Source organism: Oryctolagus cuniculus, chromosome 21 (assembly GCF_964237555.1).
Source record: "Oryctolagus cuniculus chromosome 21, mOryCun1.1, whole genome shotgun sequence".
Taxonomy (NCBI): Eukaryota; Metazoa; Chordata; class Mammalia; order Lagomorpha; family Leporidae; genus Oryctolagus; species Oryctolagus cuniculus.
Window position 1 is genome coordinate 25925684 of NC_091452.1, and position 26828 is coordinate 25952511.

Here is a 26828-nt window from a genome sequence, read left to right on the forward strand (position 1 = left end):
TGGGGCCGGCACTGTGGTGCATCGGGTAAAGCCGACGCCTGCAGTGCTGGCATCCCATGTGGGCAGCAGTTCGAGTCCTGGCTGCTCCACTTTTAAATTTATTTGACAGGTAGAGTTGTAGACAGAAAGAGGTCTTCTTCTGTTGCTTCACTCCCCAAATGGCCATCACGGCCAGCGCTGCGCTGATCTGAAGCCAGGAGCCAGCTGCTTCTTTGTCTCCCATGTGGGTGCAGGGGCCCAAGCACTTGGGCCATCCTCCACTGCCCTCCCGGGCCACAGCAGAGAGCTGGACTGGAAGAGGAGCGACTGGGACTAGAACCTGGTGCCCATATGGGATGCCAGCGCTGCAGGCAGAGGATTAACCAACTGAGCCACAGTGCCAGCCCACTGCTCCACTTCTGATCCAGCTCTCTTCTACGGCCTGGGAAAGCAGTAGAAGATGGCCCAAGTCCTTGGGCCCCTGCGCCCACATGGGAGACCTGGAAGAAGCTCCTCACTCCTAGCTTTGGATTGGTGCAGCTCCGGCTTTTTCAGCCAACTGGGGAGTGAACCAGTGGATGGAAGACCTCGCTCGCTCTCTGCCTCTCCTTCTCTCCCTGTGTAATTCTGACTTTCAAATAAATAAATCATTTTTATAAAAAATGGATTTATTTTGGTTTATAGTTTGAGAGATGGTGGGAGCACAAAGAAGGTCAACAGAGAAAGGAAAAGAATATTCCAGATTCTGCAACGATTGGCACATCGCTGGCACTGAGGTGGCAGCTGTGGGTCAGGGGCAGGGGAACATCTGTTCAAGTGAGGGAGCACTGGCTGCACGGGGCCTGCTGACACCACAGTGGGGCAAGCAGGAAGCAGCTACTGGGACAATACATACACAGGGCCAGGTGCACCTGTCCCCGCCACTGGTCCCCAGGGCCAGCGGTGTCCCCCAGGAGGGCAGGAGGCTGCTTTCAGGGACCCCGTGGAGACACCTGGGGCTGGCTCACAGGGATCACATCCAGCCACAGGGCCAGGCTTCCGTCTCTCCCTGAGGAATTTCTTCGGCTGTCCATGTCCCCTGTGATGTCGACACCACTGTAAGAAGTGCCTCTCCTAGGCAGCTGGACGTAGCGGATTTCTCTCTGCACCTGTATGTTGTTAAGGTCCCCTCACTTTGGGTTTATGAATGCACTTTTAAAATCCCTTTTGTTGGGGGGATGGCATTTGGGGCAGTAGTTCTGCTGTCTGCCTTCCGTATGTGGGAGCATGGTGTTCAAATCCTGGCTCCTTTATTTCCAATCCAGCTTCCTCTTAATGGGCACCCCAGGAGACAGCAGGTGATGGCTCAAGTGGTTGGGTTCCTGCCATCCATATGAGAGACTGGGATTGCGTTGTGGAATCCTGGCTTTGGTCTGGCTCAGCCCCAGCTATTGGTGGGGTGGGGTGGCAAGATTTGGGTGTGAACCAGTAAATGGAAGCTCCCTCCCTCTCTCTGCCTTTCAAATAAAATACAAATATTTAAAGACAAACTTAAAAATTCCATTCATTTCTATTTCTTTGGCTTTGTTATTAGCATGTGTCTGAAAACCCATCGTTGCATATGGTGGAGGTGTGCAGCTGAGTATTTTTTCCCTTAAGGGACACAGGACAAATAGTTAAGAATGTGGGGACCGTGCCCCTTGCCCTGGGTGGGGGAAGCCTGTACGTTGTGAGGCTACAGAAACTGAACGATGAAGGAAACTCCTATTCTGTTAGGTGAACGCTATGCTAGGAGCAGCTGGGCAGGCCGCGGAGGGCACTGCCCCTGAGCCTGGGCTTTCTGGGGGATGCCATACCCCAGAAGAGCCTGTAGGGGGCAGACGAGAGCCGGGCAGTCCAGGCGCTGAAAAGGCATGCACTGCAGGAATGTTCTGTGACCAAAGGGACCAGTAGCTTGGAGGAAGAGCGGGGAGAGTGGTCCAGGGGGCCTGGGAGCCATGCTAAGGTCTTGGGCTTTTCTGTCCAATAGCACAGAGGTCAACACGAAGTTTTATTTGTTGTGTGCTTGTGTTTGCTTTTAATGCTCACATTCTGACTTAAACACGGAGATCCTGCTCTGGTTGAAGGCATCAGCTGTCTGGGACCGCTGGGGTGCAGGAGGGGCGGGGTTTAGGCCAGGGCCATGCATACCGCGTGTGGCCTGTGCATGTGTGTGTGTGTCATGGTGGCTCCTGAGATGGGCACCTGGGAGACCTCGGCTCACCCTCTGCAGGTGGTCTCACACACAAGGGCGCCACAGATGTCTCTGGGGTTTGTGCTTTTAGCTCTTTGCAGGCCAGACCCAGGTTTAGGCCACAGTCAACTGCTGTCAGAGGGATTAGGGTGGCACTGAGGATCGTGGCCTCTTCTTCCCCAGGGGTTGGGGGTCCTGGCAGGGCTCAGGGGAAGTTGGATGAGGCTGCTTGGGTCACTGTGGGTCTCCTGGAGTTCCATTCCCACCCCACCCCCAGGCCCATTCAGGGTGGGGCTGGGAGGGTCAGCCTTGACTTCTGCCTGGAGAAAGTCGTCCTAGAATCAGCCAGAACTGAAGGAGCACAGAGGCCCTCCACCCCCAGCATCGCCCTTCTACACACACAGCTGAGCAAGGCGGCCCCTCGCTCCCCAGGGTCTCGCTGCATGAGCGTGAAGCCGGGCCAGCCAGTGCTGTCAATCACGCATCCTCTCGGGCAGTGTGGACACAGCTCCCCCGTCTCTGTGACGCTGCGATGCCAGACCCCGGTCAGGCCTTTCACGTTAGGAGGCCCCACGCTGTAGGCATCAGAAACTTCGGTTTCCAACAGAAATTTTCCACTGGGGGAAAGCAACCCTCATCTGGGGTCACAGTTCCCCAAAAGCAATGAGGTACGTTTGGATCAACAACATGCGCTTTGTGGTACCAGGTAAATTATCTTCGAGTTCTGCAACCTTTGTTATTGATTTCTTTATCTGAGAGGCAGATGGAGCGAGAGAGGGAGAGAGCTCTCACTTGCTGGTTCATGCCTGCAACAGCACCCAGAGCTCAATCCAGGTCTCCTAAATGGACGACAGAACCCCAACTACTTGAGCCATCACCCCTGCCCCCAGTGGTCTGCATTAGCAGGAAGCTTGGGCCTGTGGGGTGGGGCTGATTGGCAGGGGCTTCTGTGACAGGGGAGCAGGGCAGGATGTGCGGGTGCCAGAGGGACCTGGAAGGCTCTGGTGAGGTGGCAGGGACCCTGCACAGAGGCTCAGGACCCGTATTCCTCTATGTGGGTCTGGATCTAGCCCTTGGCACAGCTTGCGCCAGGGGGGCGAGGGGCCTGGGCTGCCAGAGCTGTGGCTGCACCAGCCTGGGGAGGACTGGTCTGGCCCCGGAGGGTGTCCAGGACCCAGCCAGACTCGGTTCTGTTTTCAACCAAGGGAGGATGTGGCTTATGGTGGTCACGTCTGCCCGAGATGCCATGGTAGGCAAGCACAGGGGCATCAGAGCAGCCAGCAGTGCTGTTTAGGGCCGGCCCCTTCTTCTCCCCAAGACTGGGGCTTGTCCTGGCCTTGAGAGGTGTGGGGAGGCAGGGATCATGGCTCCCATGCTGTGGGCAGTGGTATCACACCCACATGGGGGTGCAAGTGTGGGAAGCAGCTTCAGCACAGACCTCTGGGGGCAACCCTGCCCCAGGCTCCAAGGCTATGGTTAGAGTCAGGAGTGGGCCAGCACTGCACTGGGGGGGGCTGGGCTGGGTCATGAGCCTCCTGGGAGCTCTCCCCGCGCCCCATAGGATGTCTCTGAGGGCACCCACACACTGTTACTGGTCAGCGCCTTGCCCATCTCGCTGATGACCGCAAACCCTCCAGGATGCAATGCCTGGCCCTCAGGGTTTGTGGGACACAGGGATCCAAGCACAGTCCCATCAGCCCATGGGTTCTGACTTTCCTTGTGGTCCTCAGGATCCACATGTGGTTAACAGGGAGTTTGTCTGTTACAGAATCCAGTGGTCACGGCTGGACATGAGCCAGGGGATATCTGGGATGGCTGCCCCACTAGGGGCATGTGGGATGCACAGAACTCATTCTAGGGGGGGCCTGGGGAGAGCTTCAAAGAGATGGATGAGCCTTTGGGACAGCATTGGCCTGAGTGGACAGGGACAGACAGAACCTCAAGTGGTGGGAGTCTCAAGGATGCACTCCAGATCAGTCAATGGTAAAATACAAGGGCACTTCAGAAAGTCCTTGGAAAGTGAAATTCAAAGGTAAGTTTATTTTGGTGCCAAAAACAACAACAACAAAACCACCCTGAAACCCGTTCACCCAAGGGAGCCTCACAAAATGCATGAAAAAAGCTTCATAGGAAAAACTGCTTGGGCTTGAGTGATTTTGTGTTTGTGTGTATGCCACAATAAACTTATCTTTCAATTGCATTTTCCTGTGAACTTTTTGCTCATACAAGAGTGGATCTGCAACCAGTTTTGACTCTTAAGGATAACTGAGCCTGCATGTCCCAGGACAGTGTTTTGTTTTGTTTTGTTTTGTTTTGCAATTTCCTTTTTTTATTTAATAAATGTGAATTTACAAAGCGCAACTTTTGTATTGTTGTGGCTTTCCCCCCCAACCTCCCTCCCTCCCACGGCCCTCCCCTCTCCCACTCCCTCTCCCATCCCACCCTTCATCGAGTTTCCTTTTCAATTACCTTCATATACTGAAGATCAACTTAGTATATACTAGGCAAAGATTTCAACAGGCTGCACTCACACAACCATACAAGGTATAGGGTATTGTTCGACTAGTAGTGTTGTCTTTAAGTTTCATAGTAAAACACATTAAGGACAGAGATCCTACATGGGGAGCATGTACCCAGTGACTCCCGTTGTTGATTTAACAGTTGGCACTCTTATTTATGACATCAGCAATCACCCAAGACTCTTGCTATGAGCTGTCTAGGCTATGGAAGTCCCTTGAGTTCACCAATTCTGAACTTGTTTAGTGAAGGCCATATCACAGTGGAGGTTCCCTCCTCCCTTCAGAGAAAGGTGCCAGGACAGTGTTCTACAAAAGATTTTCCTCTGGAATATTCCCAGTTAGGAGGCAGGCGTTTAGCTTAGTGGGGCAGACACCTGCATCCCCCATTGGAAAACCTGGATGCAACACCTGGCTCTGTCTGGCTCCTGATTTCAGCTTCCTGCCAGTGAAGATGGCTAAAGACATTGGGTGCTGGGGTCATTGTTATGGCACAGGTGGTTAAGCATCCACCTACCTGTGACACTGGCATCCCCTGTGAGCCCTGGATCGAGTCCCAGCTGCTCCACTTCCTATCCAACTTCCTGCTAATGCACCTGGAAAAGCAGCAGAAGATGGTCCAAGTGCTTGGGCCCCTGCCACCCTGTTGGAGACCTGTGCAGATGGAGTTCCTAGTTCTTGGCTTTGACCTAGTCCAGTCCTGGCTGTTGCAGCCATTTGGGGAGTGAACAGCAGGTGGAAAAAAATCTCACTTTATTTCTTTCTCTCTCTCTCTCTCTCTCTCTCTCTCTCTCTGTTACTCTGCTTTTCAAATAAATTTAAAAAAATTTAAAATTGGGGAGGGGGGGTGCTGGTGCTGTGGCACTGTGGTAAAGCCGATGCCTGCTGTGCCAGCATCCCATATGGGCACCAGTGTGAGAGCTGGCTGCTCCACTTCCAATCCAGCTTGCTGCTATGGCCTGGGAAAGCAGTAGATGTTCCAAGTCCTTGGGCCCCTGCACCCGCTTGGGAGACCTGGAAGAAGCTCTTAGCTGCTGGCTTCAGATCGGCACAGCTCTGGCCATTGTGGCCATCTGGATTGTGAACCAGCGGATGAAAGACACACACTCTCTCTGTGTCTCTGCCTCTCTTCCTCTCTCTGTGTAACTGTGACTTTCAAGTCAAATAAATAAATCTTATCTATTAAAAAAAAAGAAAATTGGGTGCCTTCCACCTACATGGGAGACCTGGATTAAGTTTCCTGCCTCCCTGCTTTGGCCCTGGCCCAGCCCCAGCTGTTGTGGGCATGCAGGGAGTGAACCAGCAGACAGGAGAGGAGTGTCCCATCAAAATCAAGAGCCAACCAACACAAAACCAACAGCCAGTAATAAACCCACATCCCATCCCCTCTGTGTATTTAGACAACTGGACCCACATCCCACGAAGCATCCCTTGCTACCAGGGGCCTACTTTTCTGGTTGCAACCAGCCTGAGCTGACTTCACAACCTTCTCTGAGCTGCAATGCAAATGTGAAGAGTGGCACTTGAGGTGTCACTGGAGATCCATTCATTTGCTGGTGGCTAATGGTTTCGCCTAAGCTACACCAGCCACACACCAGCTGGTTAAAATCATCACAGGTGGCTCCCATCAGTGATACACATGCAGCACTTTCATTGGACAAACCGGGCATGCTTCCATTTGTACACAAGGGGCTTGAGCCACCAACTTCATAACGTGACAGAGGGGGGAACAGTGGCCAGGGGAGTGGGGAGCTGGTGTTGAGTGGGTCCAGAGTTTCAGTTTCACAGGAGGAAAAGTTCTGGAGGTGGATGAGGGTGGTGGTTGCCAAGTGATGTCAGGGGACTTAGTGCCATTGAAGTGCAGGCTTAAAAAAATGGTCAGGATGGGGCTGGTGCTGTGGTGTTGTGGGCTAAGCCCCTGCCTGCAGTGCTGGCATCCATATGGGTGCCGGTTCAAGTCCCAGCTGCTCCACTTTTGATTCTTCTCTCTGCTATGGCCTTGAAAAGCAGAAGATGGCCCAAGTGTTGGGACCCTGCACCCACATGGGAGACCTGGGAGAAGCTCCTGGTTTTGGATCAGCTCAGTTCTGGCTGTTGCAGCCATTGGCAGAGTGAACCAGCAGGTAGAAAACCTTAGTTTCTCTCTCTCTCCCTCTAAAATAAATAAATATTAAAAATGGTCAGTGGGGGCCTGTGGTGTAGTGGGTAAAGCCACCACCTGCAGTGCCAGCATCCCATACGGGCACAGGTTCAAGTCCTGGTTGCTCCACTTCCAATTCAGGTCTCTGCTGTGGCCTGGGAAGGCAGTAGAAGATTGCCCAGGTCCTTGGACCCTGCATCCATGTGGGAGACCCGGAAGAAGCTCCAGGCTCTTGGCTTTGGATTGTCCCAGTTCCAGCCATCAGAGTCATTTTGGGGTGTAAACCAGAAGATGGAAGACATCTCTCTCTCTCTGCCTCTCCTTCTCTCTGTGTAACTCTGAATTGTAAATAAATAAATAAATCATTAACAAAATGTTCAGGATGGAAATTTTATTACCTATGCTTGATCACAATTGAAAAAGAAACTTAGGAAAACTTGCTGACAAAAAGCCCACTTTTACATCCATTGTCTTGCACCACCAACCATGGTCCTGGGGGGTGAGCAGAACTGGCAGCACTTCCAAACTCACCTCCAGGGGAAGGCAGGGAGCTTGGAAATTTCCAGTGGCCTGTGGGGTCACTCCTGGCCCCCTCCTCACTGCCTGCCACCCACCCGATACCAAAGTACAGGGTCCCAGGGCCCAGGGGCTCACAGCCTAGGAAGAGGGTGAAGGGGCCTGGCCTGTGCTCCCAGTGGTGACTCCCCTATAGCCCCTGGATGAAATCCGTGATGATGAGTTTGCGAGAGCTACTGCACAGCACGGAGACTTCAATGAGGCCCAAGGTTTTTCTGCACTGTGCCGAGAATGCAGCCCTGTCTGCTGAGCCTGTGCCTGTAATGCCCCACAGGTTGCCGCTCCAGCCCGGCCCCCAAGAGGCAGGCCCCAGGTGCTGGCCCCACGGGTTTTGGTCTGAGTCTCAGTCATGGTGGTATATCTTTGGCAGTGGGACCCAGCTCTCAGTCACAGGTAAGTGGCTCTCTGAGCCTCTCCCTGCCATCCCACCTCCTGCTGTCTGTGCAAAGTCTGTTTTCTCTCCCTGGGGGCTTTGCCCTTCTGCCTCTCCCAGCTTTAGGGTCCTTGCCTTTCACCATGGGTTCTGGGAGAGGTAGATGGTCTCAGGACAGCTCACAGAAAGGATCCCACAGCAGGAGCCTTCCTATCCCAACACTCAGGCATGGCCAGGTCTGGGGACCTGGGCTAGGGGTTGCTCAGGGACAGGGGCTCCTTCCCTCTTCTAAGGTCCCTGAGAAGGGGCAGAGACTGGTTCTGATCAGAGGTTCCAGCAGGCATTAGAGACAGCCCCTGAGTCTCTAGGGTCTGTGTTGAGGGCCTGAGGTCCATCTAGGCTGGGAGAAGCACCCAGGAGGCCCAGGGGCATGGCCGGGGCTGTGACCCCAGCACCCAGAGGCACAGGATCCCTCTGAGGGAGGGCCAGCAGAGGGTGGAAAGGGCTCTGACTCTTGCTAGGCTGTGCTATCTGAGCCTCTGCTGGGCCATGAGGACACAGGGACACTGAGGGACAGGACAGACTGGGTGAGGTGACCAGAGCCCAGGGCTAGTCACAAAGGAGCAGATCTGGAGCCCCTGGGGCCCATGTCTCCCCTGACCATGGCTGGGCCTCCTGCCTTCCCTGAAGGGCACAGTAGACCCAGTGGCCCAGGATGGGGGAGCAGAGGGCAGCTCAGAGAAGCTCTGGCTGCCGGGTGGAATGAGAGGCTGCTGGGGCAGCCATGGGGGTCACTCTGCCCTGGTTTGGGGAGCATTCCCAGGAGCCAAAGCAAAAGTGAGCCACTGGGGGGGAGGGGGGCCTCACTGGGACAGAGCCTGAGGGGGCAGGAGGCTTCAGGACCCTCCCTCACATGCCGAGCACAGGCTGGGGCCGTCCCCACACAGCCCTGACTGTGCTGCTGGGAGGGTGGGACCTTTGTTCAGAGGAGTCTCCAGGCACTGAAAGAATGAAGTGGAGGCCTTGGCTGGGGCTGGGGTTCAGCAGGTCAGGGCCAGATTCCAATCTCAGCCTCTGGGGACCGGAGAGGAGCAAGGCTGCCCAGTTATGAAGGGGAAGCTGAGGCTGCAGAGGGGATGAGAAGGGTCAACTCAACTGGGAGAGACTTGGAAGGGCTTTGGGAGGGGGCAGGACTGTTTGTTCCCTAGGCAGCTGATGGGCAGGAGGGGAAGAGAAAGGAGCATGGTCCCTGGCGGGGGGCGGGAGAGGATGGGGACAGATGGTTGCATTGTGAGAGAGCTCCCCAACACCCAGACCCATCTCTGCTATGTCACATCCCTCTGTCCCTGCAGGTCAGCCTGTGGTTGCCCCCTTGGTCACTCTGTTCCTGCCCTCCTCAGAGGAGCTCAAGACCAGCAAGGCCACCCTGGTGTGTCTGATCAGTGACTTCTACCCAGGCACAGTGACGGTGGCCTGGAAGGCAGATGGAGCCACCATCATCCAGGGTGTGGACACCACCCAGCCCTCCAAACAGAGCAACAAGTACATGGCCAGAACTTCCTCAGCCTGTCACGTGGACAGTGGACATCGCATAGCCGCTTCACTTGCCAGGTCACCCATGAGGGGAAAACCACAGAGAAGAGCGTGGCCCCTGCACGCTGTCCTTAGGGACCAACTCTCATCCACCTATGGGGTCTGGAAGCTGCAGGACCCCAGGAAAGGGCTTCTCCTTCTACCCCTTCCCTGATATCCTGGCCCTCCCCACCCCTGCATCCAATAAACTCTCAATAAACATTCTCATTGTCAATCAGACATCCTGCTTGGTCTCATTTTTTCTAGTCTCTTATTTAATCTGCAACCTCCCTGGAGTTCTCTGGTTGGGGGAGGTTCCCCACACCCAGTGAGGAGGCAGCCCAAGGGGTGAGACTCAGGGCCTTCTGAGGACATCACACAGGAAACACCCCAGGAAGGAGAAGTTTGGTCACTGACATCAGGGCCTCTGACCTTTCCTTTCTCCCCTTCCTCCTCCCAGGAGAGGGCCCCCCGCTCCTTGCCTCTCTCTTGGGTGGAGACGTCCTTGACTGACCTCTGCATCCTCCCACCCCATGCCTTCTTTCCTCAGCCTGAACCTCTGCCCCTGGCCCCTGCCCCCTGGAAAGTACCCACCTCCTCTTCCCTGCTCAGCTCCTGCCTGCCTGCCTCCATTCCCCATCACCCCCGGTGATCTGGACAGCTCACAGGGCACACAATGCTTCAGAGCTACTGGATTCATGGGCTTTGAAATTCAGTGGCTGCCTTGAGTCCTCACTCCATGGCAGCTTCAGAGGCAAAGGGGAACAGAGAAACCCAGGAAAGAAACTGTCTCACAAAGGGACTGCCAGGAGGCAGGCACCTGAGGGGTCTGGCCAGGCAACAGGAACTCCACAGGAGACTCAGCCACCAGCTAGGGAAGGAGCTGGAGGAACCTTCAGAGAACTGGGTCAGGATCTCCCCCACAGCCAACCTGAGACTGATGGGGAAGAGAAACCCGAGAGACCCCCCAGGCTCAAGAACGTGTCACGTGGTCCCAGTGGCACATCAGAGTCTCTGTGGGATCAGGCTGAGCGGGACCCATGGCCATGCTTGAGCCTTTCCTGCCATAACCACTCTCAATCGCCACAGCTTCCTCCTGAGAGCACTGCTCATACTGCAAGGATCTGTTGTGGAAAATTTCCTACTGGGGCCCTCAGAAAGCCCTGGGCTTTCCCAGAAACTTCTGGGGGATATGGGTGGAGTTGTCATTTAGTCAGGTAGGGAAACAATCCAGAAGTGGGAGCAGGAGGTACCACATGTTTCTCTTAGAAAAGAGTATTTATTGGAGGGATACAGACAGAGACACAGCTAGACAGAACTCCCATCTCTTGGTTTCTCTCCTCAATGTCCACAGTGACAGGGACTGAACTGATGCTGAGACCTGGAAGCAGGTCTCCCATGTGCGTGGCAGCAAACAATTACTCAGCCATCACCACTGCCTCCTAGGGTCTGCATCAGCAGGAAGCTGGGGTCAGCAGCTGGAGCTGGGAATGGAACTCAGGTATTCCAATGTGGACACTAGGCTACATGGCCCCTCCCTACAATGCACCTGTGCTGAGCACCTTCTGTTTCCAGGAACTGTCTAGAGTGTCAGGACTTCTCTTATGCATGCAGCATGAAGGAGGTCCTTCCATGAGGACTGCAGGTCAGAAAGCATTAGTACATTTTTGTGTGTATAGTCATGTACAAATGGCAATAACCATAGAAATCTTATCTTGTAGACTTATAATTACTTATTGAAAATGACAAATTTAACAGTGCCGTGGCTCACTAGGCTAATCCTCCACCCGCAGCACCAGCACCCCAGGTTCTAGTCCCGGTTGGGGCGCCAGATTCTGTCCCGGTTGCTCCTCTTCCAGTCAGCTTTCTGCTGTAACCCAGGAGTGCAGTGGAAGATGGCCCAAGTCCTTGGGCCCTGCACCCTCAAGGGAGACCAGGAGGAAGCACCTGTCTCCTGACTTCAGATTTGTGAAACGCTGGTAGCAGTGTGCGGGCCGCAGGGGCCACATGGGGGGTGAACCAAAGGAAAAAGGAAGACCTTAAAAAGAAAATGACAAATTTCATGAGCCATTTATTAATTTCTTAATTCCTAAATAATTTGAATTTTCTGTCTTCGAAATCACTTGAACATACAGTTTGATATTTGAATGTAGTACTATGGCAATTATCGACTATCATCATTCTCTGGCCAGGAACAGTCTGACTTTTTTTATTTTTGTGGGACAAAAAGGTAACATGACATCCACTATCTAGACAACATAGTCAATGAAAGATATAAGCTCAGGAGCAGATATTTAGGATTCTCATTTCCTGTGTATCTGAAACTATTTCTGGTGAACACCAAATCTCCATGTCTATCCCCAGCTCAGAGCAAGACCCCTCTTCTGTTTCTATGAGGTTGGCAGCTGGAATATCACCTGTGCATCTAAGTAGAATCACAGAGGACTGGTCCTCCTTTGACTGCCTTATTTCACTGAGAATGACCCAGCATCCCGATTCTGGATGAATTGCGAGAAGAACTGAAACTGGGATGGAAACATCTATATGCTGCCATGTTTTCTGCAGCACTATCCCTACCAACTGAGACATGGAAACAAGTTCGGCATCCACTGACGGATGAAGGAATAAACAAACGGTGGTGCATGGACACAGTGGATCATCCTCCTCCTTTCAGAGGAGGAAATCTTGTCCTGCAGGAAATGTAAATATGTATGAAAGTAGCTGGAACACTTCGATGGGACAAGATGGAGAGCTCCATATAACCTATCACTCACACAGATGAAAGTGAAATCTGAGCAGAGGGCACATTCTTCAACACTCTTAGAAGGCCACACTGAGAGGCAGATTGGATTAAGTGCAAATCTCAACAACAGCCTGATGGGGGTCAGGGTGGGTTTCTCACCTCATTTTCTCTCAGCCTCCTCCAATGCAGGTGAAGTCTGGGAACGACTGAAAGGAAAACCAAGGGTGAATCCCTGTCTCTCTCCAGAAATGTGAAAAGGAAAATTTTGGGGTATCAAAGAGATGGTTATACCAATTTGCTTTGTTCATCTCACTTCACTGACAAAGCTGTCCTAATGTCTCTGCAGTGGCTAATGGATAACATTGAAAATTACTATATTTCAGTTAAAAAGAACCAAAAAGAAGAGTGTTCTCCAAGGAATAAGAGGAAAATCTCTGGTATCCCTTTCTCATACTATTTGACCTTACAGCTATTCTTTTCGGTGGTTCTGGACCACGGCATGTGTGTAAACACCACTGAGAAGAACATGGAAGAGCGGCACTTGCAAAGGTCAGGAGAACTGTGCACATCAGAGAGCTGCAGGGGACAAATAGTCTGCAGGTGAATCAGCACAAGATGTGAGATCCCTCTGACGGCACATACACAGGCCACGCCTCAGAAGAGGAATGACTGCAGATCTGAGACCCCATGGAACCAACCAATTGATTCCAGGTGACCTCTGAAGGGGACAAGGTCTGAGTGGACACAGCTCCATGAAAATGAGTTGAAAACTGCACAAAGGGGCACCACTGTAGGACATGAGCCAAAACACCAAGATCAGTTAGATGTGCGCTATGTGGTTTGCTTCACAGAGCAACAGAGAAGGAAATGAGCATCCTCCTGAGAGCTTTTAGTCTCCCACACTGTCCAGAATACCACGGAGCAGTACACAACAAAACATAGAGATGACTAGGACAGTCTGATCAGCTCTCAAAGAAAAAGACCACCGATTGGCTCTGAACCTGTCCTCATAGAGGAATGACTAGGGACAGCATCTCCTCTAACCATTTCCAAAGAAGGAAAGGCAAATGCTCTTGAAATTAATGGGAAGAAAATGTTCCGATCAGACGAAGAATTACATGAAAAACACAAGCTGGAAATGTCAGGCCTGAACGTACAACATACATATCAAAATGCAATGGATGGAATCAGGGCCAGAGTGTAGAAAAAGAGGAAGGATCAGATTACATGCCAATCAACAGAAAGGTACAAGTTGAAGAACAAAAAGAAGGGAAGAAGCTGGAAGCTAAATGAATGGAGCCTCAGAGATGTGTGAACCAGAGCAAGAGTCCTAATGTTTGGGAGCCTGAAATGCTGGGGGGGGGGGAATGGGAGGGGGGGACAGTGAACAACAAAATCCATAAAGAATCCAATGGCCAGGGAGATCACCCTTTTAGGAATACAATCCAAGTAGCTCAGAAGCATTACAGGGACTTGTGAGCAATGCACAAAAAAGGAGAAATCTTGAAATCAGAGCCAATGGAACCCTCCCAACGAGGGAATACCCACATGAGAGGGTTTGACTTCTCATCAGAAAACACAAAGTCCACAGGATACTAGAACCCTGTCCTCCAAGTGCGGAAAGAAAAGACCTCCCCAGGAATCTCCAGGGAACCAAGACACCCTGAAGGATCTCAGCCCCCTATGCAGAAAAAGGAGGGGTGATGGACAAGAAGGAATACTAAGAGCAGTCATCAGAAGACCACTTGCTATCAAAACAGCACCAAGTGGATGGAATTCTTCAGGCTAAAGTGAAATCCTGCCCACAGGAAGTCTGGTACATCAGGAGTAATGAAGAGCAGGAGAAACGTTAAGGATTTAAATCACTGCTGGCTGTGTTTTCGCCCTTAAATTCTCTAAACGGCATCTGCAGAACCCAAAACAGAAAGCACAGACTCAGAGGGTGAGGCTCCATTTGTACAAAGGTCACACCAAGGGGAACAGTCACAACAGAGCAGAGGGTCAAAGAATCGTGCGGCCCTAAGGTTTCATTACTCTGCCGAACAGGAAGAAAAGGGACTCTAATCAGATGGGAAAAGCAACAGGACCCACAGTGCTATGCCCAGAACAACTGAAACATGAAGACACGCTCTAGAAAAGCTGGATGTGGGCCGGCATCATGGTGCAATGTGCGATCCCACACCCTGAGGCACTTGCAGCTCTCTGCTAATGTGCCTGAGAAAGCAGCAGAGGATGGCCCAAGTCCCTGCGCCCCTGTACATGTGAGAGACATGGAGGAAGCTCCTGGCTTTCTCCTGACCTGCCCTGACTGTGGTGGCAACATGGGGAGAGAACTGGCAGATGGAGGATCATTCTCTCTCTAATTCTGTCATTCAAATAAATTTAAAAAAAAAATTTTTTTTAAATAAGAGGATGAAGTTGGGTCACCTCAGGATCTAGATCTGGGAATGGAGCAGCAACAGATTGATAAACAGGTCTTTGTGGAAATCCAACTTGGCGTTTCCCCAGAGAACTCGCAGGAATGGAATCTCAGTTATATGGTCAGCATGTCTCTCCCAGCCTACCTGGCCCAAAACTATGCTGCCAGCACCTCAGGCTCTGAGGGGCACATGCATTTCTGCCCTGAGGGCTCTCTCCTCAGTGTTTCCAGGACAAGGGAAGGAGGACCCACACTGGGTGACACCAATGCGGCCATAGCCTACAGGACCTGCTTGCCAAGAGACCGCTCCTAGCACTCACCCACCTGAGGGTCAGGGATCGGGCAATGGGTCCTGCCCAGTGCCCTGAGGGCTCTAGGCCCTGGAAAAGCACTGAGGGGGCCACCGCACTACCAACAACTCATGATGCTCAATACAGACACCCTCTGCCCTCAGTAGGAGCCTGGAGGGACACAAGAGTCCAGAGGGGATCGGCAGCCTTTGCCGGGGCCACTTCCTCCTGTGTCATCTGCACAGTGAGCAACTCCTGAGTTGGCAAACTCCTTGGCAAAATCCTTCCCTAGCCTGTGCCCTCGACACACCCATTTCCAAGCCCTGCTCTCTATAATGCGCACCCATACCAGCAGATTTTGTGACAAGTGCCCATTCTATGATGACTAATCTTCTGTAGATGTGGCCTTTTGGCCTTAGCCCTTCAGAGAGATAGCAGCCAAAAGTGCTTTGGGAAATCTACATAGTATAGAGACTCTCTAGCTTCCTGTCAAAAATTTTGGGGAGCAAATTTTGCCCCCCTCACCTGCCCCAGCAATGGGGGCTGACCACTGACCTAAGGGGCCCCTAGGTCCAGGTTGGGTCACACTCCTGCCTCTGGCCCTGGATAAGTTGGTCCACGGGCAAAATACCATAGGTCTTACAGACCAAAAGTCAGACAACCCAATCTGATGCTGAGAAAACTCAAGGCCATCGTGGCACTGCTGACCACTCTCTGCGGGCTTCAGACTCGACAATGCGTGTGCTCCAATAGAGTGAACATCGGCAAGGCCAGGATGCCACCACCCCCTAAGCCAGGTAACCTGATCATCATGGAAATCTGAAAGCCTTGTAGGGGAGGTGTGGTAGAAGTGCGGGGAGCACGTGTGTGCGCAGTGCTGTGGTGCAGTGGGCTCAGCCACTGCCTGCAACACCAGCATCCCAAAGGAGTGCTGGGTTGAGTCCCAGCTGCTGCACTTCCAATCCAGCTGCCTGCTAATGTACCTGGGAAGGCAGTAGAACATGGCTCAAGCACGTGGCCAGTTTGGAAGGCACTGGTGAAGTGCCAGGCCCCTGTCTGGCCAGCTATCATGTCAGCTGTGGTGGCCATTTCAGGGTCAAATCGGCATATGGAAGCTTCTTTTTGATTTCTCAATCCTCAAATCAACCTTTACACATAATTCATTTGTAACAGAAAGCAAAAGCACTTTGGGAGGTGATGCTGAGGTCACCCAGGTGCACAGCAGTACACATCCTTCCTGCATTTTCCCTTCTAGGACCTGTATTGACTACACCTGATCCTACCAGACGAACCGGCAATGGAAGGCAGAGGAAGCAAACCTGCGAAGTACATCATCCAATTATCCAGGCTATGGACACTTTATCCCCCTGATACTCCTCCACAGGAGGAAGCCATGGATAGCTGTCCCCCTATACTCCCCAATGGGGAGTATCAAGGGACGTATCACCCCCATATGTTCCCTGAAAGTTGAGAGCTATAAAAAACTCATCCCTCTCTGCTCCCCTACAGGAAGAAGTCATGGACACCACTCCTCCATACACGCCACCTGGGGAAGAGGAGCCCATGGACCCCCCGCCCCCATAAGAACCCTCTTGGCTGGAACCAATGGACACCATGCCCCCGTATGAACCTTCTGGGCCGGAACCGATGGATACCACACCCCGTTATGTACCATCTTGGCCAGAACCCATGGGCACCATGCCCCCATATGTACCATCTTGGCTGGAGCCCATGGACACCACATCCCCATATGTGGCATCCTGGCTGGAGCCCTGGACACCAAACTCCCATAAGAACCATCTTGGGCAGATCCACACCTCCCCATGTTCCACCAAGGGAAGAGCCCAGGGACACCACACTCCCAACATTCCACCATGGGAGGAGCCTATTGACCCACACCCACTTTGTTCCCACATGGGAGGAGTCCCTGGACACCACAACCGCCTAAGCTCCACCAAAGGAGGAACCAATGGATACCACAATCCCATAGGCTCCTCCTCCAGAGGAGCCCATGGACACAACACCAACCTACACTCCCCCTCCAGAGGAGGCCATGGACCCTTCACCCCGTAGTTTCCAGCATAGTCCATGGAAATGTCAACCATGTCTCCTGCCCTCTGTTTTCCTCCCGCTGGTCCCAGGGGCAGTTTTATGCCTGGCCTTCCCACCTTTCCTTGCATCTTCATACCCAGTTTCCCAGAACCTATGGATATAGACCCTCCCGTGTGACCCTTCCTCCCTCCCCTCCAGGACATGGCACAACTCTGCCCCCAGGCAGCTCCTTTCATGGCCTCCAGCTGGCTCCTCACCACACAAGATTCTTATTTAATATTAAACACCATAATCATTCTGTTTTTTGTGTCTGTGCTCTGTAGATCCAGTGTGAGAAATGCTGGCTTGTGTGAGTGCTGACAGGAGGTCAGATCCTATGGGAAAATGTTCTTGTGGTGCAAGAAACAGGGGCTGGAGGGTTGGGGGCTAGGGAGTAGAAGGAGCCAAAGGCCATAATGACTTCCTCCTGAGCAGAAAAGCTGTGGCTCATGGGCCAGCACCTGTGCCGGCATAGTGGGTGAAGCTGCGGCCTGCAGTGCTGGCATCCCATATGGGTACTGGTTCAAATCCTGGGAGCTCTACTTCTGATCCACCTCTCTGCTATGGCCTGGGAAAACAGTAGAAGATGGCCCAAGTCCTGGGCCCCTCTACACATGTGGGACACATGGAAGAAGCCTCTGGCTTCTGGCATTGAATCAGTAGAGCTCCAGCCTTAGGAGCCATTGCAGAGTGAACCAGTGGATGGAAAAACTCTCTTTCTCTGCCTCTTCTTCTCTCTCTCTGTAACTCAGACTTTAAATATATGAATAAATCTCTAAATGAATGAAAAAAACAACAAAAGCTGTGGCTGAACATAAGGGATGGGGCCCAGGATCAATGAGCCCAGGAAGGGAGGAGACAGGAAGGGTCATTCTTGCTGTGGCAGCAACCACTTCTCACCTCCTCTCTGGGCTGCAATTGGCCGGATCTCCGCTCACACACCAGCAGTTTACACTCTACACGTTCACACCTGGTCCCTTAGGGAAATCTACACTCAAAGCCCAGCCAGAAAGCACACATCTGGCATTGAAGCTCACAGGCCACGAAGAACAGAAGAAGAAAACTCATCACTCCACAATAACCAAGGACAACCATAACTGTAGGAAGTCACTGATTCCCGGGTGATCTGATTGTCAACATGCGGAGATGTCCTCCTTGTTGCTCTTCCATTCAGATCTGGAAAGGGGAAGCAAAGAGACAATTTTCAGGGAAAACAAGTTAAGTTAGAGTCCCTTTTTCCAAAAAAAGGATTAATTGATTTATGTCTTTTAACCCACAAGTACAAAGCATATCAACAGTCACTCCCAGCCATGCCACAAGACAAAAGCTGAACACCTGAATTCACCAACTCATCTTGTATCCTACAGAAAAGTGAGGTCACTTGCAAAACACACCTTCAGAAATTGCCTTGACTGTCAGATACAGAGAATCCCAGCTTAACTGAGCACAGGCCTCTGCTGGGGCTCAAATGTAGGTAGGGAACACAGACTGTAATAGGTCAACTGCTGGGGGCACAATGTGCACATGCTAGAGAGGAGAAAACTCCAGGGAGGGGGCAATCTTTTCTAAAAGAAGAGCTAACAAAGTTTTTAAAAATGTATTTTCATTTTATTTGTTAGGAGAGCTGCAGAAAGAGATGGAAACAGCCATACTCAGATCTTCTTTCCTATGGCCCACTTCCCACATGCCTGGAATGCTGTTGTCTTCCTTCTTGCTCTCTCTCTCACACAAATCAAACCCCAAACTGTGCTGCATTACCTGGAAATATCTAGGAAATACCTAGTCCCTCATACATGCCAGTGCAGGTGCATCCCATCAATCTATGGCCTGGAATTCTCAAGACATCAATCTCATCATAATCAAGTCAGGTCTAAGGAGATAGGCATTGCAGTACAATAGATTTGCCATCTGCTTGGGAAGCCCCCATTCCATATTGGATTTCCTGAGATAGAGTCCCACCATTGCTTCTGATCCAGCTTCCTGCACATGTGCACCCTGGGAGGCCCAGGTGATGACCTCAGTGCTTGGGTTCCTGTCATTCATGTGGGAGCACAGGATGGAGATTCTGGCTTCAGTCAGGCCCAGCCCCTCCTTTGTATTTGGGAAGTGAATTAGCAAATAGAAGGTCTTGAGATCTCATTCTCTCTCTCTCTCTCTCTCTCTCTCTCTCTCTCTCTCTCTCTGTGTGTGTGTGTGTGTGTGTGTGTGAGTGTGTGCATGTGAGTGGGTGCGTGTACCTTTCAAAGTAGTAAATGGATTCTTTAAGAAAAACATGAAGAGTCTGAGACTAAATTCTGGATGTAGTGTTGGTACAGAAAACAGACATGTGGGTACAGCTAAGGAATTTGAATAAACTGTGGCCTTTAGTGAATAATAAAGTATCAGTACAGGTTCACTGATGGCAATAAACACACCACACTAAGGAAAGATGTCCATACGAGCTACTTCCGGCAGTTCCTTTATGAAGGGACTTCAAAAGGTCATGGAAAATGCATATTATGAGTAAACTGACACATGGACTTAAATTCTTTCTGCAACAAGGTAAATTCAGCTTTTCTCTCATTTCCTCCCCAAGGAGTCTGAAGTTTTCTCACCTGGTTTCACATTGTGATCTTTTCCTTGCCATTGGGATGCCCATTCACCAAACCACCTTCAGGGCAAATATCTATCAAGACCAAGGCTGGACCTCTCAGGAGCCACTCCCTGAATTCCTTATCACTGCACATGCATCCTACTCACAGGAATTACTACTGTGCTCAGAGGATTCAACCTTCTCTCTCATACTCCCTATTTTCCAGTGCCTGGAATAAAGACCTAAGGACTGAATGCTTTAAGCCTTGGACAACCGCACTGAATGATCCTGGGTACAGACATGGGGACATGTCAAAAACAAAGCACCACCCAGAAAAGCAAGGGCCTGGCTTCACCAGCAAGACACAAGGAGGTCTTAGCTCAGCCCTTAGCACTCGATTCTGTCCATCGTCCTGAACAGTTTCACACCTCTGCACATTTATCCAAACTCATCTCACCCAGGGGCCAACCACTGCTCTCCAGAGCACACAGGAAACCACCTGACACCAGACAACAAAGGCCACACCACAAGGAAGCTGTCATCCCTGAGCAGCTCCTTTGTGTCGAGGCCCTGCAGGCACACCACCTTCAGTTCCTCCTCCCTCCCACCTCACTGACAGGAGGGTGCAGTTACAAGTTCAGCTGACAGATAAGAGTTTGGATTCCAGACCCCCACCATGAGATAAGTACTTGGTGGCTCTGGGCCTCAGTGTCCCACATGTCCACTGGGGCTACTAACAGTCTCTGCAGTACAAACAGCTGCTGCCTGAGCTCTGCTGCTCCCATTGCTATTCCCATCCCACCCCCATTTGAAAGAGGAAGGAAGGAGAGGTCCTAAGATCCTGGCTCATGGCTTCAGATCAGCCCAGCTCTCACCAGTGTGACCATTTGGGAAGGGAACCAATAGATGGAGCATCTCCAGTGGATGGAGTATCTTGGGATCACCCCAACACCACCACCACCCCTTAATATTACTGTGCCTCTCAGACAAATAAATAAAATCTTTAGACAGAGATCAAGATGCATCTCTTCTGCAGGTTCACCCTGCAAATACCCACAGCAGCCCAGTTGTAGCCAAGCCACAGCCAGCAGACATGAAGGCACTCTGGGTCTCTTACCTGAATCACAGGCAACCAACAGCACCCAGTACCACCTGCTGCCTCCCAGGGTGCACATTACAAGAAAAGGTCTCTCTTTGCCACCTGATTTATCTTCCTCACTTGTGACATGGTCATAATAATAATATCAACCTCAGAGAGATTCTACGATACTTAACTCCATTTGTGGTGGTTGTGACAAAAAAATACTTCTCATGATACAGTATTGAGTCAAAGCCCAACAGAAAACACACATGAGGAATGTGCAGGGAGACAGAGTTGCGAGAGACCTCACTTTTACCCAGGAAGGTGGCTGCCTTCAGCCCAGCGAGTGTGAACCAAACCTGTTTTTGGTCACACATACACCTGTCCACTGTCTACTGGGATGTAACTGTACTACATCCTGTGAGGGCTGAAGCCCACCCTTGGGAATTGGAAACCCACAGATGTTTTCTCCCTTAGGTGTCCATCCTGAGCCATATGAAATCTATTGGAATTCTCTTCACAACAGAGTAACTCTTCTAGCGTAACTTCATAATTCTTTGTTACCTTGTCCTAACTGAAATACTGTATGAGTTCCTGGATGACTTAACTGAGTGACTTTTCCCCTTCATGCCTATCTCTGTTTGTATTTCTTGCACAAGAGTTATTAATAGAGGATGGTGCTGTGGGAGAGAAGGTAAAGCCTCCACCTGGTGGGGTCAGCATCCCATATTTTTCCAGTCTGGGCTGCCTCGCTTCTGATCCAGCTTCCTGCTAATGGCTTGGGAAAAGCAGCAGCAGATGGCTCAAGTACTTGGGCCCCTGCATCCACGTGGGGGATCTGGATGAACTCCTGGCTCTGCGCTTTGGCCTGGCCCATCCCCTGCTGTGTGGCCACCTAGGGGTGCACCAGTGGATGACGGTCTCTCTCCTTCTCTCTCTGTATCTCTGCCTTTCAAAAAATAAAACCTGTAAGAAAAGTGTTATTAATAATTCCTCTGAACTAACTCAGAAAATGAATTCCCACTTAGTTTACCTAAGGGTTGAGAATCACCATTCCACAAAGTTGGATAATCAGTAGGTTTGCTTAGAAATTACATTGCATTGGGTCAATCATTTTTTATGAATCACCTTGCTCCTAAGGTTGAGCAATGATTAGAAAGAATAAAGGTTATTGTTGGCTTTTTTATCCATCCTTTAAATGTGAAACAATTCATGTGCAAAAGGAACATAGTTGAAGCTCCTGTTATATCTCCAACCAGCTCTCATGTTTCCTGTTCCCAACTACTGTTTCTTCAGTCAGTGCTGCACCATGCCTGTCCCCACCCCAGCTGCTCTGTGGGATGACTTATGTATAACTGAACACGCTCCTCAACCACCTCAAGGCTAACACATTGGAGAAACAAACTGATCTGTCCATGGGGGTAGGGGACTTGCAAGGATCAACCCAATAGTTGATTCAAATGGAGAATGAATGATACTGGGGAAGGCCCATGCTGCAGAGTCAATTCTGTGTTGACTTGAAGTTGTCAGGATTTACTATTTCAATTCTCCATGAAACCCAGTCATCACTAATCCCAGGGATTACAAACCAAACTGTCACTGTGAGGGAATGTGGAAATGACCGAAATGTGGATGCTGTTGAGCCTCCCCTGGGGTTCTCTCCATGGCTGGCACACTCAGCAGTACACAGGGAACACAGCAGAGCAGCCAAAGATTCACATCCATACCTGAGTCTCTTGTCTTGGGGTGCAGAGATTAAAAACAGTGAGACTTTTGAGGTCCAATTAGGAATATTTAGTGTCCAGCTGGTGACTGCCCTCTCAGAGCAAGTCTGGAGAAGACATCAGAGAGTTGCAGGGGCAGAGAGTCTGTAAAGGCAAAACCTACTTTTTATCAGTCATTTAATTACATGTGCAGGATTCTGCAAGCAGGACTCAGACATACAGAAGCGAGAAGCACTTAGCCAATCAGCCAGTTTCTTTGTAACGTTATTGAAAAATGTAAAGATTTAATTATTTGATTGTTCCCAGTCAGGCTCAAACATGGTGCCATTGACCTTGGTGCCACCTGTGTGATCTTGTGGTTGCATCCAGGACAAGACAGGAGAAACAGTAGTCTGGTGGCCTTGGCCATTATCAAGCAAGCGGAGGAACAGAAGCCAGAAATGGGAGGAGGGCAAGATGGCAGAATAGGAAGGGAGCACATCAATACTCCGGGAAAGGACAGTTTAATAAAAGTGGAGATACTGCAGGTTCAAGGAAGAGTTAGGGAAGAAACAGCAGAGGAGACTCTTACGGAACTACTGGTTCATGGTGGACCTACATGGAGGGAGGAATCAAAATGAAATGCAGGAACTAGTACAACAGGAAATTGTGATAGTGAAGAGAAAATGAAATGAAATGAAGAATTCAATACATCAAATGACAAACACATTGGAGAGCCTTAAAAACAGAGTCAGTGAAGCAGAAGAGAGAATATCGGACTTAGAAGACAGAGCACAGGAAAGTTTACAGTCAAACCAAAGAAAAGAAGAGGAAATTAGAAATCTAAAAAATATTGTTGGGAATATACAGGATATATTTAAAAAAAAAACATTTGAGTTCTAGGAGTTCCTGAAGGCATGGAAAGAGAGAGAAAGGATTAGAAGGCCTTTTTAGTGAGATACTAGCAGAGAACTTCCTGGGTTTGGAGAAGGACAGAGACATCCTAGTACAGGAAGCTCATAGAACCCCCAATAAACATGACCGAAAGAGATCCTCACCACTACACGTTGCAATCAGACTAAACACAGTGAAACATAAAGAAAAGATTCTAAAATGTGCAAGAGAGAAATGTCAGATTACTCTCAGAGGATCTCCAATCAGACTCACTGCTGAATTCTCAGGAGATACCCTACAGGCTAGGAGGGAATGGCAAGACATAGCCCAAGTGCTAAGAAAGAAAAACTGCCAGCCCAGAATATTATATCCTGCAAAACTCTCATTTGTGAAGGAAGGTGAAATAAAGACCTTTCATAGCAAACAGAAATTGAAAAAATTGGTCGCCACTCATCCAGTCCTGCAAAAGATGCTTAAAGATGTACTACACACAGAAACACAGAACCACGGCCATCAATATGAAAGAAGGTAAAGGAAGAAAACCTCACAGTAAAAGATCACACGAAGTTCAAAGCATATATTAGAAAATATCTTTGGGAAAATGGCAGGGCAAAGTTACTACTTATCAATAGTCACATGGAACATCAATGGCCTCAACTCTCCAGTTAGAAGACACAGATTGGCTGAATGGATTAAGGAACAAAACCCATCGATTTGCTGCTTACAAGAAACACATCTTTCCAACAAACATGCATGCAGACTGAAAGTGAAAGGCTGGAAAAAGATATTCCATGCCAACAGAAATGAAAAAAGAGCAGGCATAGCCATCTTAATATCAGACAACATAAACTTTAACACAAAAACTGTTAAGAGAGACAAAGAGGGGTGCTATATGATTAAGGGATCAATTCAACAGGAAGATAGAATGATTATCAATGTATATGCACCTAACTACATGGCACCAGTTTATTTAAAAGATATGTTAAGGGACTTCAAGGGAGACTTAGACTCCAATACAATAGTACTGGGGGACTTCAATACTCCACTCTCAGAAACAGATCAACCGGACAGAAGATCAACAAGGAAACAGTAGATTTAATTGACACTATTGCCCAAACGGATCTAACAGATATCTACAGAACTTTTCATCCTACACTTAAAGAATTGACATTCTTCTCAGCAGTGCATGGAACCTACTCTAGGATTGACCACATACTAGGATATAAAGCAAGTATCAGCAAATACAAAAGAATTACAATCATACGATGCAGCTTCTCAGACCACAGTGGAATGAAGTTGGAAATTAGCAACTCAGGAATCCCTAGAGCATACGCAACCACATGGAGACTGAACAACATGCTCCTGAATGAACACTGGGTCATAGAAGAAATCACAAGAGAAATCAAAAACTTTCTGGCAGTAAATGAGGATAACAGTACAACATATCAAAACTTATGGGATACAGCAAAAGCAGTGTTAAGAGGAAAGTTTACAGCAATAGGTGCCTACATCAAGAAATTGGAAAAGCACCAAATAAATGAGCTTTCAATGCATCTCAAGGATCTAGAGACACTGCAGCAAACCAGACCCAAATCTAGTAGAAGAGAAATAATTAAAATCAGAGAAGGCGGCGGGTCCCAGCGGCTCGAGCGGCGGGAGGAGCAGCAGCAGCCAGGCAGCCCAGCTCCGTGAAGGCTCTCAGCATGCTGCGGCCTGCAGGCACCCGACACGCACCCTCTGTGCCACCAGGATGCCCAAGAGGAAGGTCAGCTCTACCGAGGTGGCGGCCAAGGAGGAGCCAAAGAGGAGGTCAGCACGCTGTCGGCAAAGGGGAAGAGAGGAGCAAAGGGAAAATAGGCCGAGGTGGCTAACCAAGAAGCTAAAGAAGACTTGCCTGCAGAAAATGGAGAAATGAAAAATGAGGAGAGTCCAGCCTCTGATGAAGCAGAAGAGAAAGAAGCCAAGTCTGATTAATACCATACACTATGTGTTATCAGTGGTCCCTGTCTCGCTTCTTGTACAATCCAGAGGAATATTTTTATCAACTATTTTGTAAATACAAGTTTTTTAGTAGCTCTAGAAACATTTTTAAGAAGGAGAGAAGCCCACCTCATCCCATTTTTTAAGTGTAAATGATTTTTTAAGAGGTGAAATCATTTGCTAGTTGTTTATTTTTTGGTACAACCAGAAAATAGTGGCATATTGAATTCTGGGAGGCTTTGACTGTCTTCGGTGTCAGCTTAACATTCCATAGGTGGGGGTGGTTTTTATATCCTACAGTACAACGCATAATAAATGGCAATTTGGAGTCTCAATTGTGAATTTAATCTGTCTTGAATATTTTCAGTTACTTCTCCCGTGTTTTGTAGAATTGTTTCCTACAGAAAACCACCCCTTGTTCTGTCAGAACCATGTGCACTCTGTAACATCTTCGGTTGTGGTAGACCAGTTTTCCTAATGATTTTGTTAATGTGCCGTGAAAGATTGAAAATTTGAGGGTCGTGTATATGCTATTATATTGTGAAAGGGTGGAATTTATGTAACAGCAACATTTGAAAATACTTGTACTTGATAGCCTCTTAAGGAAGAGTTGCCTCCAAATTTGAAGCTGGAAAGTCACTGGAATAACTTTTAAAAAAAGAATGACAATTCATAGCTTTTTAGATTTTTGGTACATATGTTAAGAATTGTGTACAAATTAAAATGCGTGTGCTGATTCTCAACACCAATAAAATCTCAATTATGGACAAAAAAATCAGAGAAGAAATCAACAGGATTGAATCCAAAAAAACACTACAAAAAATCAGCCAAATGAGGAGCTGTTTTTTTGAAAAAATAAACAAAATTGACACCCCATTGGCCCAACTAACTAAAAAAAGAAGAGAAAAGACCCAAATCAATAAAATCAGAGATGAAAAAGGAAACGTAACAACAGACACCACAGAAATAAAAAGAATCACCAGAAATTACGACAAGGACTTGTATGCCAGCAAACAGGGAAATCTATCAGAAATGGATAGATTCCTGGACACATGCAACCTACTGAAATTGAACCATGAGGACATAGAAAACCTAAACAGACCCATAACTGAGACAGAAATTGAAACCGTCATAAAGGCCTTCCCAACAAAGAAAAGCCCAGGACCAGATGGATTCACTGCTAAATTCTAACAGTCATTTAAAGAAGAACTAACTCCAATTCTTCTCAAACTATTCAGAACAATCAAGAGAGGGAATCCTCCCAATTTCTTTCTATGAAGCAAGCATCACCTTAATCCCTAAGCCAGGAAAAGATGCAGTATTGAAAGAAAATTACAGACCAATCTCCCTGATGAACATAGACGCAAAAATCCTCAATATGGTTCAATGTTCGCAAATCAATCAAGGTGATACACCACATTAACAGACTGCAGAAGAAAAAGCACATGATTATCTCAATAGATGCAGGGAAAGCATTCGATAAAATACAACACCCCTTCATGATGGAAACTCTAAGCAAACTGGTTATAGAAGGAACATTCCTCAATACAAGCAAGGCAATTTATGAAAAACCCACGGCCAGCATCCTATTGAATGGGGAAAAGTTGGAAGCATTTCCACTGAGATCTGGTACCACATAGGGATGCCCACTCTCACCATTGTTATGAAATATAGTACTGGTAGTTTT

At 49.3% G+C, this 26828-nt stretch overlaps 1 long non-coding RNA gene and 1 pseudogene across 1 annotated transcript in view; both read left to right on the forward strand.

Moving 5' to 3' along the window:
• The window catches only part of LOC127488352 (uncharacterized), a 100505-nt gene extending 91029 nt beyond the window's left edge, over positions 1-9476 (forward strand). The window contains exon 5 of the long non-coding RNA XR_011385165.1: positions 9149-9476. This is a non-coding gene — a long non-coding RNA (uncharacterized lncRNA). The remainder of the gene's footprint in view (positions 1-9148) is intronic.
• Positions 9477-24911: 15435 nt separating this feature from the next.
• Positions 24912-25962, forward strand: LOC127489657 (non-histone chromosomal protein HMG-14 pseudogene; annotated as a pseudogene).
• The last annotated feature ends 866 nt before the right edge of the window (positions 25963-26828 follow it).